A 19,874-nucleotide genomic window follows, 5' to 3' on the forward strand; every position below is an offset into this window, starting at 1 on the left:
GATTTTCTCCATTTGGAGAGATTCCGAGAGGTCGGACAACCAGTCCGCAGCTCTGGGCGGTGCTGCTGACCGCCAGCCAAACAGGATTCTACGGCGGGCGATCAGGGAGGCAAAGGCAAGGGCGTCCGCCCTCCTCCCCAGGAATAGATCTGGCTGTTCTGAAACCCCGAAGACCGCCACTATCGGGCATGGCTCCACCCTCACTCCCACCACTTTGGACATAACCTCGAAGAAGGCTGTCCAGTACTCCACGAGTCTGGGGCAAGACCAGAACATGTGGGCGTGGTTGGCCGGGCCTCTTTGGCACCTTTCACTTCTGTCTTCCACCTCCGGGAAGAACCTACTCATACGGGTTCTTGTTAAGTGGGCTCTATGTACCACTTTTAGTTGCGTCAGGCTGAGCCTTGCGCACGTGGAGGTGGAGTTGACCCTATGCAGTGCTTCGCTCCAGAGTCCCCACCCTATCTCCATCCCCAGGTCGTCCTCCCATTTCCTTCTTGTTGCGTCCAGTACGGTGTCGTCCCTATCTACCAGTCGGTCATACATGTCACTACAGTTCCCTTTCTCTAGGATACTTGCGTCCAGTAGGTCTTCCAGTAGTGTCTGTCGTGGCGGTTGTGGGTACGTCCTTGTCTCCTTTCGTAGGAAGTTTTTGAGCTGCAGGTACCGTAGCTCGTTCCCCCCAGCTAGCTGAAATTTCTCTGTCAGTTCGTCCAGTGTTGCGATCCTGTCGTCCGTGTATAGGTCCCTGACTGTCAGTGTCCCCCCGTCCTGCCTCCACCTTTTGAAGGTGGCGTCAGTCAGTGCTGGTGTGAACCTATGGTTGTTGCAGATGGGAGCCCTGTTCGACATTTTGGTCAGGCCAAGTTGCTGCCGCAGTTGGTTCCAGGATTGGAGGGTGGCTGTCACCACTGGGCTGCTGGAGTGTTTTTTGGGTGGGGATGGGAGTGCTGCCGTGGCGAGGGCCCGGAGGGAGGTTCCCATGCAGGAGGCCTCCTCCGCACGCACCCACTCAGCTTCTGGCTCCTGGATCCATCCCCTTACTCGCTCGGCTGTTGCTGCCCAGTGGTAGAATTGTAGATTCGGGAGGGCTAGCCCTCCCCTGGTTTTTGTTTTTTGTAAGACCTTCTTTGGGATCCTAGCATTTTTACCCCCCCATACGAACGCCATGATGAGTTTGTCCAGCGCTTTGAAAAAGGCCTTGGGGATGTAGATCGGAATGGATCTAAACAGGAAGAGGAACCTGGGCAGTACGTTCATTTTGATCGTCTGAACTCTCCCCGCGAGGGAGAGCGGGAGTGTGTTCCATCTTTGCAGGTCCTTTTTAACTTCCTCCGTCAGGCTGGTGAGGTTCCATTTGTGGATCCCTTTCCAGTCATGGGCTATTTGGATCCCCAGGTAGCGGAATTTATGTCGGGCTTGATTGAACGGCAGCCCCTTTAGTGCTGCCCCCCCCCCACCCCCCCCCCCCCCCCCCCCCCTTGCGGGTGTACTGGGAAGATCTCACTTTTGCTCATGTTGAGTTTGTAGCCCGAGAAGGCTCCAAACTCTTTCAGGAGCGCGATGATTCCGTCCATGCTGCTTTGTGGGTCCGAGATATAGAGGAGCAGATCATCCGCATAGAGTGAGACTCTGTGCTCTCTACCTCCCCTTCGGATCCCCCTCCAATTTTTTGCTGCCCTGAGCGCGATTGCTAGCGGTTCAATTGCTAGTGCGAACAGCAGCGGGGACAGTGGGCATCCTTGTCTGGTGCCCCTGTGCAGCTGGAAGTATTGGGAGTTGGTATTGTTGGTCTGTACACTCGCCATGGGAGCGTTGTACAGGAGCTTTACCCAAGCGGTGAACCCTGTTCCAAGCCCGAACCGCTCCAGTACCTCTATGAGGTATTTCCACTCGACTCTGTCGAAGGCCTTTTCTGCGTCCAGGGAGACGATCACCTCTTGTGTTCTCTCCCCGGAGGGGGTCATTATCACGTTCAGCAGGCGCCTGATGTTCGCGGTAAGCTGTCTACCTTTGACAAAGCCCGTCTGGTCCTCTGTGACCACCTCAGGTACACAGTCTTCTAGCCTCTTGGCTAGGATTTTGGCCAGTATTTTGGCGTCTGCATTCAGCAGAGATATGGGTCTGTATGACCCACATTCCGTTGGGTCTTTGTCTTTCTTAGGTATCAGCGAGATTGAGGCCTGTGCTAACGTGGGTGGCAACGTGCCCCTAGCTAGCGAGTCTGTGAACATCTCCCGCAGGTGCGGGGCCAGCGCTGTCGCAAATTTTTTGTAGAAGTCCGCCGGGAATCCGTCCGGTCCCGGCGCCTTCCCCGCCTGCATGGAGCTAATGCTGTCCATGATCTCTCCCAGTGCTAGTGGTGCTTCCAGATCCCGTTTTCTGCCCTCTCCCACAACTGGTATGTCCAGTCCGTCAAGAAACCGGTTCATCCCAGCCTTCCCCGTTGGGGGCTCTGAGGTGTACAGCTCTTGGTAGAAGGCCTTGAAGGTTTTGTTAATCCTCTCTGGTTCTGTTTCCAACGTGCCTCTGGTATCTCTGATTTGCGCAATTTCTCTGCTGGCTGCCTGCTTTCTCAGCTGGTGGGCCAACAGGCGGCTGGCTTTGTCTCCGTGTTCGTATAGGGCCCCGCGTGCCTGGCGGAGTTGGTGTACTGCTTTCCTGGTGGAGAGCAGGTCAAAGTTCCTTTGTAATTCTTTCCTCTCCGCCAGGAGTTCTACGGTTGGGGCCTCGGAGTATTTATGGTCTACCTCCAGTATGGAGTCGACCAGCTTCTGCCTAGCCACCCTTTCCTCCCTATCTCTTTGCGCTTTGTAGGCTATGATTTCCCCTCTTAGTACGGCCTTAAGCGCTTCCCAGAACGTGGAGGGTGAGACCTCCCCGTTTTGGTTGATCTCAGTGTACTCCGCTATGGCCTGCGCTATCCTTTCGCTGAAGGCCTTGTCAGCTAGTAAGGCACCGTCCAACCTCCATTTGGGGCGCTGGGCCCTTCCCGTCTCTAGCCGCACATCCATGTAGTGTGGAGCGTGGTCTGATATCACAATTGCGGAGTATTCCACCTTGTCTATCTCTGGAAGCACCGTTTTCCCCACCACAAAGAAGTCAATTCTGGTGTACACGTTGTGTACTGGGGAGAAGAAAGAGAATTCTTTCTCCCCCGGGTGGGCGAATCTCCAGGGGTCTACTGCTCCCATCTGCTCCATATAGTGACTGAGTTCCCTTGCCATGTTTGAGGTTTTCCCCGTTCTGGGGTTTGATCTGTCCGTCGTTGGGTCCTGTACACAGTTGAAGTCCCCCCCCATGATTAGTCGGTGCGTCGCTATGTCCGGGATTTCTGCCATGGTCTTTTGGATGAAGCTCGTGTCGTCCCAGTTGGGCGCATACACGTTAACTAGAACTACCGGCGCCCCGTCCAGGGCCCCGCTGACCATGACATACCGTCCCCCTGGGTCCGTAACCGTCTTTGTCGCCCTAAACATTGTCCTCTTGCCAATCAGGATCGCCACCCCCCTGGCCCTTGCCCCATAACAGGAATGATAGGTTTGTCCCACCCAGCCCTTTCTTACCCGCAGTTGGTCCTGCTCCCTCAAGTGCGTCTCTTGGAGGAAGACTATGTCGGCCCTCATGTTTCTAAGGTGGGTGAGGACTCTAGATCTCTTCACTGGGCCGTTAAGTCCCCTTACGTTCCAGGTGACTATTCTGGTGGGGGGCTTCTGCCCCCTTGCTCCTGTGGGGTTAACCATATTTGTCCGGTGGACGCGCCCCTGCCCTCTGGGGTTTCCCTTTGTTAGGGGGCCGTCCAGGATGTCCACTATCACTGCTCTCCCCATGCGGTCGGGTCCCTGCGCTCCGGGGTTCCCCCTTGTCCCGGGGACACCCGCCATGGCCGTCCACTGTGTGTCCGCCACGCGGGTAGTCCCCTGCACTCCGGGGGGCCCCTTCACCCACAGACCGTACTGGGTGGGTGCTTGCAGCAGTTCCCTGTTTCGAGCCCTTGTCTGTGGCACTTTGTGGCCCTATTCCCTTTCTGGCCTCTTTTGTCCCTTCGTCCCTGCATTTCCCCTCCCTGGTCTCTCGCCCCCCGAGTGCCCCCCCCCCCCCGCTCTATCCCTTTCGGGGATACCCCTGTGTACCCCTCCATTGCCCCTCTCTCCCCCATTCCTGCCCCCATTTGCTCTCCCACCTTTGATGGGTGATCCCCCCCCTCCCCTGCCTGGCGCCTTCCCCCCTGTTGGGGGTGCGCTGCGGCCCTGCTCTGTTGCGCGCCCCCTTCGCTAGCTTTCCTGCTAGCACGGTGGCTCCCCTCTCGGAGGTTGCTGTCCCGCTTCCCCTCTCCCCTCTCCAGTACTCCCGTTCCCTCGTGCCGGGGCCTGGCCTCCCACCTGGAGCGGGCCCTTGGGCATTGGGTTGTTTTTCCTGGGTGTTCCTGCCAGGGGGGAGGGGGCTGGCTTTGCCTCGCCCCTCCCCACCCCCCCGTCGGCATGACGTATCTCCTTGCCATGGGCCCCTCGTCCCTACTTCCCATGGCGACAGCTCCCTTAGTTAACCATGAATGGTGCATCCTTCTCATTGGGTCTTTCTTTCGCAATGGAATGTATCTTTACCAAGAGTTAAGAAATATCTCCTTAACACGAGTACAATAATGAGGAGCAGGAAGCCATTTGGCTGACAACTCTGCTTCCCTGTCTGTCCCTCATATCTCTTAACTCTCTTGTCAATCAAAGATCTAACTCAACCTTGGATATATTTAATGGCCCAGTCTCAAAAGTTCACTGGGGAAGTAAATTCAAGTTAACAACCCACTGAGGGAAAAATAAATCTCCTCAGCTCAGATGGGGTATGCTTAATATTTAAGCTGTGTCCCTAGTTCTCGACTCCCCCAAAAGCATTTTGCGGCACCACCCTGTCAAGTCCCCTCAGGATCTTGTATTTTTCAATAAATTCCCCTCTCATCCTTCTAAATTCCAATGGGTACAGTGTGGATATATGCCGAAGTCAGGAGTCAAAAATTCCAACACTTTTGGAGATTTTAAATAGTAAATTAAGACATTTATGAACAAAAGAAAAGGAAACTTAATGACATTTGGACATTACAATTTGTCTTACAAACATTTCCCCACAAAATTTTACTTTGTTAGAATTACAAATGCCTCTTTTAGGAACATTCGTATAAATATTTAATCAAGACAAATTCCAGTAGAGTTACCACAAGACACCCACCACTGCTTTCGGGAAGATACGTCACAGTGCTTCTTTCTGTCTCGCACTCCATTTTACAGGGTTCCAAGAGCTGAAGGACAAAATCTTGCTTTTGAAAACAACAGGCATTTTCCTGCATTGCTGGAGGGTGCGCACTTTGCTTCTTTTCGCAGCTCTCTTCCAGCACAGAGCACATTCCAGAATCTTACATGGCCACTCCCCTAGCATAGCTCCAACACCTCTTTAAACTCTTTAAATATGTATTGGATAGGATTCTCCAGTCCTCCAGGCACATGTTTCTTGGCGCGCGTTGTTTGCTGGTGACGGGATTCTATCTACTGCTTGGCAATAACATTTCCCATTGAAGCCACCCCATGCCACCGGGAAAACCACTGCCAGCAGAAAAATAGAATCCTGACATCCAGAGAATTCTGGCCATTTTTCCCATCCATCTTTAAAATCACTGGGCTGGATTCTCCGCTGCAGCGAGAATTTGCAATTGGAAGCAAAATGTCATGAGGGGTAAAAATCAGGATTTGCATCCCGAACTAATTCAGACGCAATGCTCCATTCCCCACTGGTGGTGGCATTGAGGTCCGCGTCCCATGCCAGTGGCCCCATGCATATCTATAATTTGCATGGTTTTGAATGTTATTAATGGATTGGACACTAAATGCTACACCCCTCTGCGATGCTCCACCCTTCTCAGACAGGATTCATGCAGGCATGATGGCAAGTCCGTGCACGCAGGGGATCACCCTGGGGATCGTGGAGGCCTGGCTCAGACCGCCATTGCTGCAGTATGTCATTGAAACCCGCCCCTTTTCTGCAACTTAGACACTTGACTGTTCACACTGCTGAGGGCTCACTGCATGGTGGATATGCTCAGGGAGCACCTGGCCATGTGGGAACCCACTCAGCCCACCACTCTGGAAACCCTCAGACCCTAACAGTATCAACAATGAGTGGACGTGGTCACTGGCCCACCAGGCATTGGCATTCCTCAGTGAACTCCTCAGAAATGCAGCTCCACAGCAGAGCAACATAGAACTTACAGTGCCGAAGGAGGCCATTCAGCCCATCGAGTCTGCACCGACCCACTTAAGCCCTCATTTCCACCCTATCCCTGTAACCCGATAACCCCTGCTAACCATTTCTGGTCACTAAGGGCAATTTATAATGGCCAATCTACCTAACCTGCATGTCTTTGAACTGCGGGAGGAAACCGGAGCACCCGGAGGAAACCCATGCAGACACAGGGAGAATGTACAGACTCCGCACAGACAGTGACGCAGCAGGGAATCGAACCTGGGACCCTGGCGCTGTGAAGCCAAAGTTCTAATCACTTGTGCTACAGTGCTGCCCAAAGGAAAGTGGGAATAGCAGAGCTCACTCCAAACAAAGGACACGTGCACCATTCCCGCTGGAATTCTCCCTAGCACGCAGCCCCTATCTGAGTAGAAATTGCACCAGTGACACTATCAGCTAGCTGATGTTGAAAACTCACCACTATTCTTAGAATTCCCCCTATACCAAGAAGGGCCGACATTCTAAATGGTGAACAGGGATTCTCACTCCCTGACTCCGATGCAGGCTTCAGTGGGTGCTATTCAGGTCAAGCTATATTTTCAAGTTATCCCCCGGTATAACCCATACCTTCACCGAAGACTTCATCTACTTACCACTTAGTAGCATCGATCCTGGGTCCCGCATTGCTAAGTAAGTAAAGCAGACTTTAGGAATAAACCACTGTTTCAGGTTAAATTAAGTTATTTTATTATTATATTTTTTTCTTTTAAAGAAAATGTAAAAAGATCTTGCTTCTGCATCCTGCTGGTTGGTTGAAGGGACCTTCAGGCCCACCTTGACAATAAATCTTCTTTAAAGTCTGGTCTTCTTTAGATGTATTCGCTGGTTAGCTTGGTTGCTGTGTCTTGTCGATCCCATGTACTGAGCTCTGAGGGCTCTGAGGGCTCTTCTGGCTATCTATGAGCTGACTCTGCCTCCTGTTTAAATTCTAGTCTTCCTGAGATGTATTAGCTGTTTTAGCTCAGCTGCTATGTCATGTCTTACATTGATGATTTGGAGTTGGGGACCAAGGGCAATGTGTCCAAGTTTGCAGATGACACTAAGATGAGTGGTAAAGCGAAAAGTGCAGAGGATACTGGAAGTCTGCAGAGGGATTTGGATAGGTTAAGTGAATGGGCTCGGGTCTGGCAGATGGAATACAATGTTGACAAATGTGAGGTTATCCATTTTGGTAGGAATAACAGCAAACGGGATTATTATTTAAACGATAAAATATTAAAGCATGCCGCTATTCAGAGAGACTTGGGTGTGCTAGTGCATGAGTCACAGAAGGTTGGTTTACAAGTGCAACAGGTGATTAAGAAGGCAAATGGAATTGTGTCCTTCATTGCTAGAGGGATGGAGTTTAAGACTAGGGAGGTTATGTTGCAATTGTATAAGGTGTTAGTGCGGCCACACCTGGAGTATTGTGTTCAGTTTTGGTCTCCTTACTTGAGAAAGGACGTACTGGCGCTGGAGGGTGTGCAGAGGAGATTCACTAGGTTAATCCCAGAGCTGAAGGGGTTGGATTATGAGGAGAGGTTGAGTAGACTGGGACTGTACTTGTTGGAATTTAGAAGGATGAGGGGGGATCTTATAGAAACATTTAAAATTATGAAGGGAATAGATAGGATAGATGCGGGCAGGTTGTTTCCACTGGCGGGTGACAGCAGAACTAGGGGGCATAGCCTCAAAATAAGGGGAAGTAGATTTAGAACTGAGTTTAGGAGGAACTTCTTCACCCAAAGGGTTGTGAATCTATGGAATTCCTGCCCAGTGAAGCAGTTGAGGCTCCTTCATTACATGTTTTTAAGGTAAAGATAGATAGTTTTTTGAAGAATAAAGGGATTAAGGGTTATGGTGTTCGGGCCGGAAAGTGGAGCTGAGTCCACAAAAGATCAGCCATGATCTCATTGAATGGCGGAGCAGGCTCGAGGGGCCAGATGGCCTACTCCTGCTCCTAGTTCTTATGTTCTTATGTTCTTATGTCTTTCCCATGACCGAGCTGACTCTGCTTGCTTCTCTTCCTTCTCTCCTTCTCTCTGAATTCTGCCTCTGCTCGTTCCTGCTCTGGTCTCTGGGTTTATATTCTCTTTCTAACAGTTATTATGTTTTTCTGACCTTATTGTAAAGTAACTGTTATTTCATTTTTATTGTAAAAAGTATCTTTGATCTAAACATTCTAATACAACTAAGTATTCATTTTGGGCATGGCCTCAGCCCTCAGATCCGATTACATTGTTTCCTTTGTGATGTTCAAAGTTCCTTTGTGATATTCAAAAATGCTTTGGTTTCAATAGGGGTGTGAATTTTGCTTTTGGTTTCTGTCATTTCTATAGTTTTATTTTCTAATTGTGTCCTCAGCTCATAATTTTGACTTTGATTTTGGCTTTAAATTATGTTTCTCGTAGACTGATAGTCTCCAATTTTCTTTAATTTACTTGGTGTTAGTAGAATTTCACACCTAGAATTGACACCAAATTCAACTGAACCTCGTCCTTTCCTTTCCAGTTGCTTACTAAGAGAGTTAATTTCAATGAAGGTGTGAAACATTGCTTTTAGCTGCATGCTAAAATCCACTTGGTTATAACTTGAAAGGTTTACATTTATCACCTAGCTCAACTGAAACTCTCATCCATGCTTTTCCAGATGCTTACTAAGATAGTTACTTTCAATGAAGGTGTGAGACATTGTTTTTAGCTTCATACAAGAATCCTGTGTGTTTGCTAAGCCTGCTTGGGAGAAAGAATCTACATTTTATAATCCTGCTCTTTGCAGCTGCTGTTAACCCTTCGTGGAATCTTTCCCTGTATCCTCTCATGTTTCTCTCAGACCAGATATTGCCAGACTTCCATGTTTCAAATGACACATCTTTCCATATTTTCAATAACATAGTCCACCTCTCAGGATCACGAGATGTCTCCAAGTGCTGCATGTCCACCATGCCCATGCTCCCATCCATCCTTCCCTGGCCAAGAAACATGACCAGCTTTCTGTCACAACCTGCGTGTTACACCCAGGCTCCACTTCACACTGCAACTAAGCTCCCAACAATTGCACACATCTCTCATTGACCCCCATCACTAGCACCTATCAGCACACTAGCCTCTTAGAATGGAAGTGACTGGCAGCAGATGTCGACTGTCTCAACCACACAACCAGTTGCCATCCTTCTGCCAGGATAACACACGGTCCATCCAGTGAAGAGCCACAGAAGACTTCATGAAAATGAAATGAAATGAAAATCGCTTATTGTCACAAGTAGGCTTCAAATGAAGTTACTGTGAAAAGCCCCTAGTCGCCATATTCCGGCGCCTGCGGGGAGGCTGATACGGGAACTGAATCATTGGGGGAAACAGGACAGGATCCTACCTCTGACACTAGTTGCAGCAGCCACCGTTACCCCTAGTGACTGGGAGGAGTTGTATGGTTAGAGGCTCCACACCACAGACCGGGTGACACTCACCAATGGGATCAGCAGTGCAGTGCAAGGGCGTTACAGTGGCACAGTGGTGAGCACTGCTGCCTCATGGCACCAAGGACCTGGGTTCGAACTTGGCCCAGGGTCAATGTCCGTATGGCGTTTGCACAGTCTCCCCGTGTCTCGCCCCCACAACCCAAAGATGTGCAGAGTAGGTGGATTGGCCTTGCTAAATTGCCCATTAATTGGAACTTTTTTTTAAAAAGCAGTGCAGTGTGAACAACATCATATTAAAAGGACCTGGTGAGCAGTGGGGATGAAGGGCGGGTGTAGGATGTGGAGGGTTGCACAGCAGTACAGCTCCAAACCTGATGGCTTTGGATCTTCATAACATTATTTGTTTCTTCCCCCTCACCCCCTCCCCACCACCACATCCCCTCCCCTACAAAGACATGGACACGGACATAAGCCACACTCTAACTGGCTGCTGTTGAGGGCCAGCTCAGGGAGGATCTTGCACCAGCAAGAGCCATCCCCAGAAGAGCAGGATCCAGCCAGTGAGGATCAAGTGCTGGCAGTCCAACAATTCAAAGAGGAGGTGTAACGTCCCAACCATATTCAGCTACTTCATCAATGATGTGCCTTCCAACATAAGATCAGAAGTTGGGATGTTTGCAGATGACTGCACAATGTTCAGCATCATTCATGACTCCTCAGATAATGAAGCAGTCAATGTCCAAATGCAACAAGACCGGGACAATATTCAAGACCCTCCCGTCTGCATCAATGGCTCCAAAGTGGAGATGGTTGATAGCCTTAAGTTCCTGGGAGTCACCATCACCAACAGCCTGTCCTGGTCCACTGGTGCAACAGTCACGAAAGCCCAGCATCTTTGCTTCCTACGGAAGCTGAAGAAATTTGGCATGTCTGCATCGACTCTCACAAACTTCTACAGATGTGCGATAGAGAGCATCCTATCCGGCTGCATTACAGCTTGGTATGGCAACTGCTCGGTCCAAGATCACAAGAAACTGCAGACTGTGGTGTACTCTGCTCAACGCATCACGCAAGCTTGTCACCCCCACATTGATTCTGTATACACCTCCCACTGCCTCAGGAAGGCAGACAGCATTATCAGAGACCACTCGCACCCAGGCATTGCCTTCTTCCAGACCCTTCCATCAGGCAGAAGGGTCAGAAGTCTGAAGACCCGCACATCCAGACATAGGAACAGCTTCTTCCCCACAGCTACAAGACTCCTCAACGACTCCGCCACGGGCTGATCTATTCCCTGTAAGAACACTATTCACGATGCCCTATGCTGCTCTTGCTCATGTATTTGCTTTGTTTGACCCCTTGTTCCGCTCTGTAACCAATCACTGTTTGTCGATGTACCATTTGTCAATGTTCTCTGTTGATTATTCTTTTTGTCTACTATGTACGTACTGTGTATGTTACGTCGACCACAGAAAAATGCTTTTCACTGTCCTTCGGTACATGTGACAATAAATCAAATCAATATCCAGGCTTGGACTTACAAGTGGCAAGTTGCATTCGCACCACACATAGTGCCAGGCAATGACTATCTCCTACAAAAGAGGATCTAACCATCGCCCCTTGACATTCAATAGCATTACCATCGCTGAATCCCCCACAATCCTGGGTGTTACCATTGACCAGAAACTGAACAGGACTAGCCACATTATTACTGTGGCTACCAGGATAGTTCAAAGGCTGGGAATCCTACGGTGAGTAACTCACCTCCTGAACCCCCAGATCCTGTCCACCATCTCCAAAGCACAAGTCAGGAGTATAATGGAATACTCTCCACTTGCCTGGATGAGTGCAACTCCAACAACACTGAAGAAGCTCAACACCTCCAGGACAAAGCTGCCCGCTTGATTGGTCCTCCTTCCACAAACATTCAAACCTGCCACCACCGACGAACAGTGGCAGCCATCTGTGCCATCTACAAGATGCACTGCAGTAACTCATCAAGTTTCCTTATATAGCACCTTCCAAACCCACGACCACTACCATCTAGAAGGACATGAGCAGCAGATACCCTGGGAACCCCATCACCTGGAGGCTACCCTCCAAGTCATCACCATCTTGACTTGGAAATATATCGCTGTTCCTATACTGTTGCTGTGGCAACATCCTGGAATTCCCTCCTCCCCAAGCAGCACAGTGGATGTACCTACACCTCAAGGACTGCAGCAGTTCAAGAAGGCAGCTCACCACCACCTTCTGAAGGGCACCGAGGGATGGGCAATAAATGCTGACTTAACCAGCGATACCCACTTCCCGGAAATTAATTTTTAAAAATAGGCATGAGATAATACGCAATGTGCCTCTGGAGCAAATGTCTCCACCGTCAGTTTAATGTCCAGTGCTGTCATCTCATCACGTCCTCGAAACCATCTTGCCAGCATTTCACATCGCCCTCTGCTGGCTCACTCTCGGAGTCGCCATTTTTGTCCTCATCAGAGTTAATATCATTGTACCCATCATCAATACCTTCCCACTCCACCATCAATATCTTCATACTCATCATTATTAATATCTTCGTACTCATCATCAATATCTTTGTACTCATCATTATTATATTCGTACTCATCCTCAAAATCTTCGTTCTCATCATTATTAACTTTGTATTCATCCTCAATATCTTTGTACTCATCCTCAATATCTTGGTACTTATCATTATTATCTTCATATTCTTTCTCAATATCTTCGTACTCATCATTATTAACTTCGTACTCATCCTCAATATCTTCGTACTCATCATCAATATCTTCGTACTCATCATTATTATATTCGTACTTATTCTCAATACCTTCGTGCTCATCATTATTAACTTTGTACTCATCCTCAATATCTTCATACTCATCATTATTAACTTTGTACTCATTCTCAGTATCTTTGTACTCATCAACATCTTCGTACTCATCATCAGATTCAGCATCATCGGCAATGATTTCTCCTGTAAAATATAACATTGCACATGAAATTATGTGTTCGCGAAGGAGGCAGACAATTTCAAAATCGGCATCAAAACTTAATGCTGATTTTGAAATTGGCTGCTTCCTGCGCGAACACATAGTTTCATGTGCAATGTTATATTTTACAGGAGAAATTATTGAACATTCCATGCTGTGGAACCTCAGGAGGACTGAAGAAATTAAAGAATGAGTCATTTGGTGCAGTTTTCAGAACTATTCTGCAAGTTCTCCGACCTTTGTGCTTCGGCTTGGTTTTTGTTGTTTTCAATGTGACATTTTTGCCCTTCCAGTCAATGTTATAGCCTGTGCAGCCCATGATTTCTAGTTCATCAAAGAACGAGGATTCAAGCTTGTCAGGCTGCCAATCCATCTGGTATACTTTGGTAATCACCTCATTTGTGAAATACTAATTGGGCTTGAACTTAAACTCCAGAGTGCAGCTCTTCGGCTTATTATGCTCTGGATATTTAACATTCACATCTTGTAGATGCTTTAATAATGGTTTGCCATTCTCCTGTATCATGCCACTGAGCACATATACCTTCTTGAAGACTGTTAACCAGAATTGCGGAATACTCTTTGTCTCTTCCGTCTCTTTTTCTGATGTGTCGTCCTCCGCCTGGACTTCTGCTAGATCCTCAACGAATTATTGCACTATGATATCTTGGAGGGATTTGTATTATTCAGCTGGCCATCCGTCTTCTGGGACATACAGTAGCACAACCACATTCAGGGGTTCATATGCATCCGCTCCTATGATAGACTCAATTTTCATGTCCACAATATAAAACAGTATGTCATGTAGTCCACGGAGAGCACAACTTCACATTCATCGTCAGTTTCCATCTTTTTTGTACTGTATCGGCAGTCCCGGCCGATCAGCAACTTGCGGCTGCGTGTCCAGCTTGTGCAAAGCAGACCGACTGAGGAGGTTGACCCTCAGTTTGATGTCAATGTCGCATCGTAAAAATGAGTCTTTTCAGAATACCGTTGTTTTCCATCTGGTTTCCATCGGGTTCTTACTAACTACGTTCTTTTTTGAAATTGTGTATTCATCTTTTTGGGCCAGTCTCTTCTGGGTCCTGGGTTACAATGAGATCACGGAAGAACTGTTTGGCCGGAAGTATCTCATCAACCACATTTACTGATCTTATATGGTCCATTGTAGGATGCAAAAAACACTGTTTCGCAAAATGCCCAACACGGCAGCACCTGGAACAGACTTTTCCAAAGGCCGGACATTTCCATGGGCCATGCCGATTGTCACATTTTTGGCATAAGATGGCGACTCCTGTCAGCTGCTTAAAATGACTGCCCACACCGAGACCACGTTTCTTTATGACATGCATCACAGCGTTAAAGGTGCTGGCGTCTTCCTCTATGTTTGCGCCAAAATCTTTCGAGCAGAGTATTTGCTGTGCAGCTACCTTGCTCACCTGGCAAATCTTTATTGCTTGTTCCAATACCAAATCTTCTTCCCTCAACAACCTCTCATGTAGCTTATCATCTGATACACCAAAGACAATTTGGTCATGGATCATAAAATACTTCAGGCTACTGAAGTTCCATGACTGGGTCTTCAGCCCCAAGTCAATGACAAAACAGTTGAATGATTTACCCGATTTCTGGGTACACATACAGAACATATATCTCGAATGTCTCATTCTTTTTGGGGAAGCAATGTCGATAAAAGTACCCGATGACTTCATTGTAATTTTTGCTGTCCTCATTATCAAAAGCAAAAGTATTATGTATTTCAATTGCTTGTGGACCTGCCATCATGAGCAGCAATGCTATTCACCTTTCATTAGACTGTGCCTGCAGGCCTAGGGCCAAAACACAGAGTGTAAACCGCTGCTTGATTACACGCCAGTTTTCATCTATGTTACCCGGTACTTGAAGCTGGTGGGGCGCATTCAGTCCTTCCATTTTGAGCGTCAGCGTCTTTAACTGCACTGTCACCAATGGTTTCAGTTCACCAGGTCTGTTCTTCAGCCAAATTTTAACTTTGTCACTGCCGTCGTTACCTTCACATCTTTAACATTCTGGTACCATGTTATGTCCTGTGTTCGTTACCTTGCCATTTGTTAATGTTCTCTGTTGATTATTCTTTTGTCTACTATGTGTGCACTGTGTACATTGCCTCAGCTGCAGAAAAATACTTTTCACTGTACTTCGGTACATGTGATAATAAATCAAATCAAATCAGTGGTCGAGCAATGAATCTATAGAACTGCTGGTGGCTTAGCCAGACCCAGGATTTATTAATGTACATGTGGCAAGGTAACAATCAGATACAGAGCTAGTTATCGTCGAGTTATTTTAGACTCTCCTGGGACTACCCCTGTACACAACTATCCTCATGTGCAACCTTCTGAAGATAGCCGCATGTGGCCTGAATTATACCTGATGCCACCTGCTGGTGGGTGGTCACACTGCTGAGTACATGTAAAATTATCGAAAGGCATAACACCACAGGACACAGGACACAGCTCCGGCGACATGTCCACGGTGGATGAACGCCATGAGGAGGGGGAAGGAGAATGCCTGGAGAGGTGGGCAAAGGGTCCAGAAGTCAGCCGCATTGCGGAAGAAAGCAACAGAGACATCATAATGGTTGTGCAAAGGGATGTTTAATGTGTTTTCCAATTCCTCACACCCGATGGTGCCACCACCCCCACCCCGAAAACCCTACCCCTCCACACCACCCTCCTCGCCGGTGCTTTCAGCGATCCACAATGTGCTTTGCCTTCCGAGCTCTACCGCTGTCTGGAGGTGCTTCCCAAGGATTCTCAACTGAGGTGGAGGCACAGTAACTTAATTTGAAGCCTACTTGTGACAATAAGCGATTTTCATTTTTCATTTCATTTCATTAATCTGCTGGAGTGACACTGACATCTCCCCTTGAATGTCCTGGCTGCTCCCTATCGTCTCCATCAGCTCCCGGTTCCTCTGTACTACATGCTCAGCATTGGGCTGGGATCCAGCTAGGACCTGGGATCCAGCAGCCCTCTGACTACTGTCTCGCCTGAGGGTTCCTGCCTCCACCTGATGTGCTTCATCAGCAGTGTGGTGCTCAGCAGATTGTGCCCCAGAAGCCTATCCACTAACATGTCCCACCGAGGTACGTGTATCTGCGCTGTTGGAGGGTGGGGATGACAGCTGTGCTGCAACTATAACGGTTGCATCCTCGGAGCTCTCCTCTGAGGTGTTCTCTCAGGGGAGAGGGCCACCCGAGATGGGCTGGAGGACCTGCAGGAGAATGGACCTGTGATCAGTGGGAGGGATGGGTCAGTCAGTACGGCTATGACAAATGTTTGACAGGCCCTCCGAGTTTAGCCCAATGTTCCTCACCTCTACGGAGTCTGCCAGCCTCCATCTGGCTGACTGATCTGTCCTCGGCCACCCCAGTCACCTCCAGAGCATGCTCCTCGAAGGAGGTGAGGATTCTTAAGTTCACCACCCCAATGCCAGTCTGGAGCTCTCCTGACGATTATCCTGGTTTGTGCCTACTCACTCATGCTGCCCGATGTAGGCCATTGACCTTTTTCCTGTACTCAAGGCCAGTCCTCCTGGTCACACTCCCTGAGCTCACTGCTGTTGCCGCCTCATTCCAGGCAGCATTGGTTGCCTTGTGGCTGATGCTGCAGGACCCTGGGTGAAATAGGGCATCCCTCCTGGCCTTCACAGCATCTGGCAGGCTGCCCAGGTCAGCATGCCCGAATCTTGGGGTCGGTCTCCTCGGTGCCATTATTGCGAGCTGGCTGGGGTTGGCTGAGCAATTACAGTTTAAGTGCTGCTCGACCTTGTTAGAGAGGGGCTGGCGAGCCCGGTCCCAGTGAATCAGCTGGCAAGCCAGAATTTGTGGCAAGAAGCCTGTGAGGCCTTGATAAGTGGACCAATTAACACTGAATAGCGTTGCCAGCCTCACTGGGCCGAGTGCCGGGAAGCTTGCCACAATTCCCGCTCGCTACCACACTTAGAAATGTTTCTGGAAAATCACGCCCTTAGGGCAGCACGGTAACACAAGTGGATAGCACTGTGGCTTCACAGCACCAGGGTCCCAGGTTCGTTTCCCCGCTGGGTCACTGTTTGTGCGGAATCTGTATGTTCTCCCCCTGTCTGTGTGGGTTTCCTCCGGGTGCACCGGTTTCCTCCCACAGTCCAAAGATGTGCAGGTTAGGTGGATTGGCCGTGATAAATTGCCCTTAGTGACCAAAAAGGTTAGGAGGGGCTATTGGGTTGCGGGTACAGGCTGGAAGTGAGGGCTTAAGTGGTCGGTGCAGATTCGATGAGCCTAATGGCCTCCTTCTGCATTGTATGTTCTATGTCTCTGAATGGAGAATCCCGCCTATTTTCTCCCGCTGGATTTCAATTGCAACCGGTTTATGATTCCCCTGCTAGCACTAACTGACAAGCAATTCAGTGTTCAGGGGTCCCTGTGGAGCGTTCCCCTCTGGGGCCCCTGTAGGTGGGCATGGGTGGTTTTCTGGTCGAGGACGGGTGGGCAGGCAGTGCATTGTCGTGGTGGGGGTAGATTGGGCTTGGATGATGTCTACTCCTGGGGGAGGGGGAGTTATCCCCTTGGCCCACCGCAAGGTCCACCACGCCAGGGCCACGCTGGTAGTAACCACATGTGGTCCACACCCACATGATTCCCTGCCACGGGGACTGGAGAACTGGAGCGTGGGCTGCCAGGCCATCAAACCCATGTGCATTGATTTACATCCCCCCACCAAAGTGTGGTCACAGAACTCATTCCCACCACCTGCAGGGGATTGGAACATCATGGTTCATCTCTCGAGGCTGCTCTCCTATTCAATCGGATCATGGATGATAACTGAACATTTGGAAAGACAAAGCTCAATCCACTATTGTCAGCACGGTTTTATGGAGGGTAAGTCATGCTTGACAAACATGCTTGAGTTATTTGAGGATGTACCCAGCAAGGTGGATAATGGGGAACCTGCGGATGGGGTATATCTAGACTTCCAGACTTATGTTGGACAAGATGCCACATAAAACACTTTTTGTGAGGGTCACGACGAATCCTGCGTGAGTTCTAGAATAGAAAGAAATAATATTTATTTACAATAACATATATATACAACAGCAGCAGTAACTCCCTTGCTGCTCACTCTCCTCTAGCCAGTTCCATACAGGCCAGCTCTATTTATGCAGGGAATCTGCTAATGATTTCTCCAACGTCCTCATTGGGGAAGCTCATACTCCCTAAAGATTGTGGGATTGCCATTAGTCCCCATCCAGTGGTAAGCAGGCAGGTTATAACATTCCTCCCCCCCCCCAAAGTCCAAGGAATCCACCGAAGACCCTGGTGAAGGAGGGCGTCGGACTCGTTTTGCCGCAGGCTGGACACCATTTGCAAAAGGCGCTGGATCGGGCAGCGTATAACGAGACGGAGAATGGCACTTCCGTGGTGAACGGCGTAACGGTTGTACATCCATGGCCCCTGGGCCCGAGAACTCCCCCTCTGAGGCAGCCTGTGTCTCCATCTCGGAGTCGGAGTCCACTGCCTCCGTCATCTCAGCGTCCCTATCTCCACGCGATTCTGCAACGACTTGCGCAGGCTTTGAGTGCGGCACCAAAGGAAGATTGTGAGGAATACTCTCCACTGTGTCTGGTCTCTGTGGCTGTAGAAGTGAGCTCCAGGGGCGGGGAATCTTTGGAAGAAATGTTCTTCTGGACTAAACGTGGTCTACATTCTTGCGCTGGAGACGACCTTGGACTTGCACCTGGTAAGAGATAGGGCCCTTTCGGCGAAAGATAACGCTGGGGACCCACTGGGCACCACCAGCAAAATTTTGAACGAACACTGGGTCACCGGGCGCAAACTGCCGAATCGGCCGATGCCGAGAAAGGCCATGTTCCTGCCGTTCTTGAGTGCGGCGTACTTTTGCGTTAATGTCCGGGGAAACCATGCTAAGGCGGGTGCGAAGTCCCTGGCCCATTAGGAGTTCCGCGGGAGCTACCCCCAGTCACCGCATGTGGGGTGGTCCTGTATGAAAACTAAAAACGAGCCAGTCTCGTGTCCATAGACCCAGAAGACTGCTTCTTTAGGCCATGTTTGAATGTCTGCACTGCGCGCTCCGCCAACCAAGGGCAGCACGGTAGCATGGTGGTTAGCATAAATTCTTCACAGCTCCAGGGTCCCAGGTTCGGTTCCCGACTGGGTCACTGTGCGGAGTCGGCACGTCCTCCCCGTGTGTGCGTGGGTTTCCTCCGGGTGCTCCGGTTTCCTCCCACAGTCCAAAGATGTGCGGGTTAGGTGGATTGGCCATGCTTAATTGCCCGTAGTGTCCTAAAAAGTAAGGTTTGGGGGGCGGGGGGTTGGGTTACGGGTATAGGGTGGATACGTGGGTTTGAGTAGGGTGATCATTGCTCGGCACAACATCGAGGGCCGAAGGGCCTGTTCTGTGCTGTACTATTCTATGTTCTAACCCATTGGAAGCCGGGTGGTATGGGCGGTGTGGATATGGCGTATGCTGTTCATCTTCATGAACCTCGCAAACTCCTCACTTGTGAACGGTGTGCCATTGGCCATGACCAGCACTGAAAGACAAAAGCATCTTCTCGATTGTTGTGCAGGACGTTGTGCCTCCCATCTTATGCAGCTCTAACCATTTAGACTGACATCAATTAATAGAAGGAACATGAATCCTTGAAAAAGGCCGGTGAAACCCGCATGCAAGCGCGCCCAAGGACGCCCTGGCCATTGCCGGTGATGTCAGGGCGCAGCCGGCAGAAGCTTCTGATCCTCCTACATTCCTAGCTAAATCATGTATATAAACCACAAACAGCAAGGGCCCCAACCCTGATCTCCGCGGGACCCCACTGGACACAGGCTTCCAGTCAGAAAAACACCTATTGACCATCATCCTCTGCTTGCTGCCATTCAGTCAATTTTGATTTAAATTTGCCAAATTTACTTGCATCCCATTGGCTCTTGCCTTTGCTATCAGTCTCCCATGTGGGATCTTATCAAAAGCCTTGTTGAAGCATAAATAGACTACATCAAATATATTTCCCTCTTCTACACACCTGGTCACCTCTTCACAAAATTCAATCAAGTTGATCTGACATGACCTCCCCTTAACAAAACCTTGCTGACTGTTCTCAATTAATCTCCGCCTCCACAAATGCAGATTCATTCTGTCTCTCAG

General features: G+C 49.4%; 1 protein-coding gene across 6 annotated transcripts in view; it reads left to right on the forward strand.

Moving 5' to 3' along the window:
* Positions 1 to 19,874, forward strand: part of LOC119966976 (dynein heavy chain 8, axonemal-like) — a 1,648,910-nt gene that overhangs the window by 922,471 nt on the left and 706,565 nt on the right. The gene's annotated exons all lie outside the window — the stretch shown is intronic.

The sequence above is a fragment of the Scyliorhinus canicula genome, chromosome 6 (assembly GCF_902713615.1).
Source record: "Scyliorhinus canicula chromosome 6, sScyCan1.1, whole genome shotgun sequence".
NCBI classification, from domain to species: Eukaryota; Metazoa; Chordata; class Chondrichthyes; order Carcharhiniformes; family Scyliorhinidae; genus Scyliorhinus; species Scyliorhinus canicula.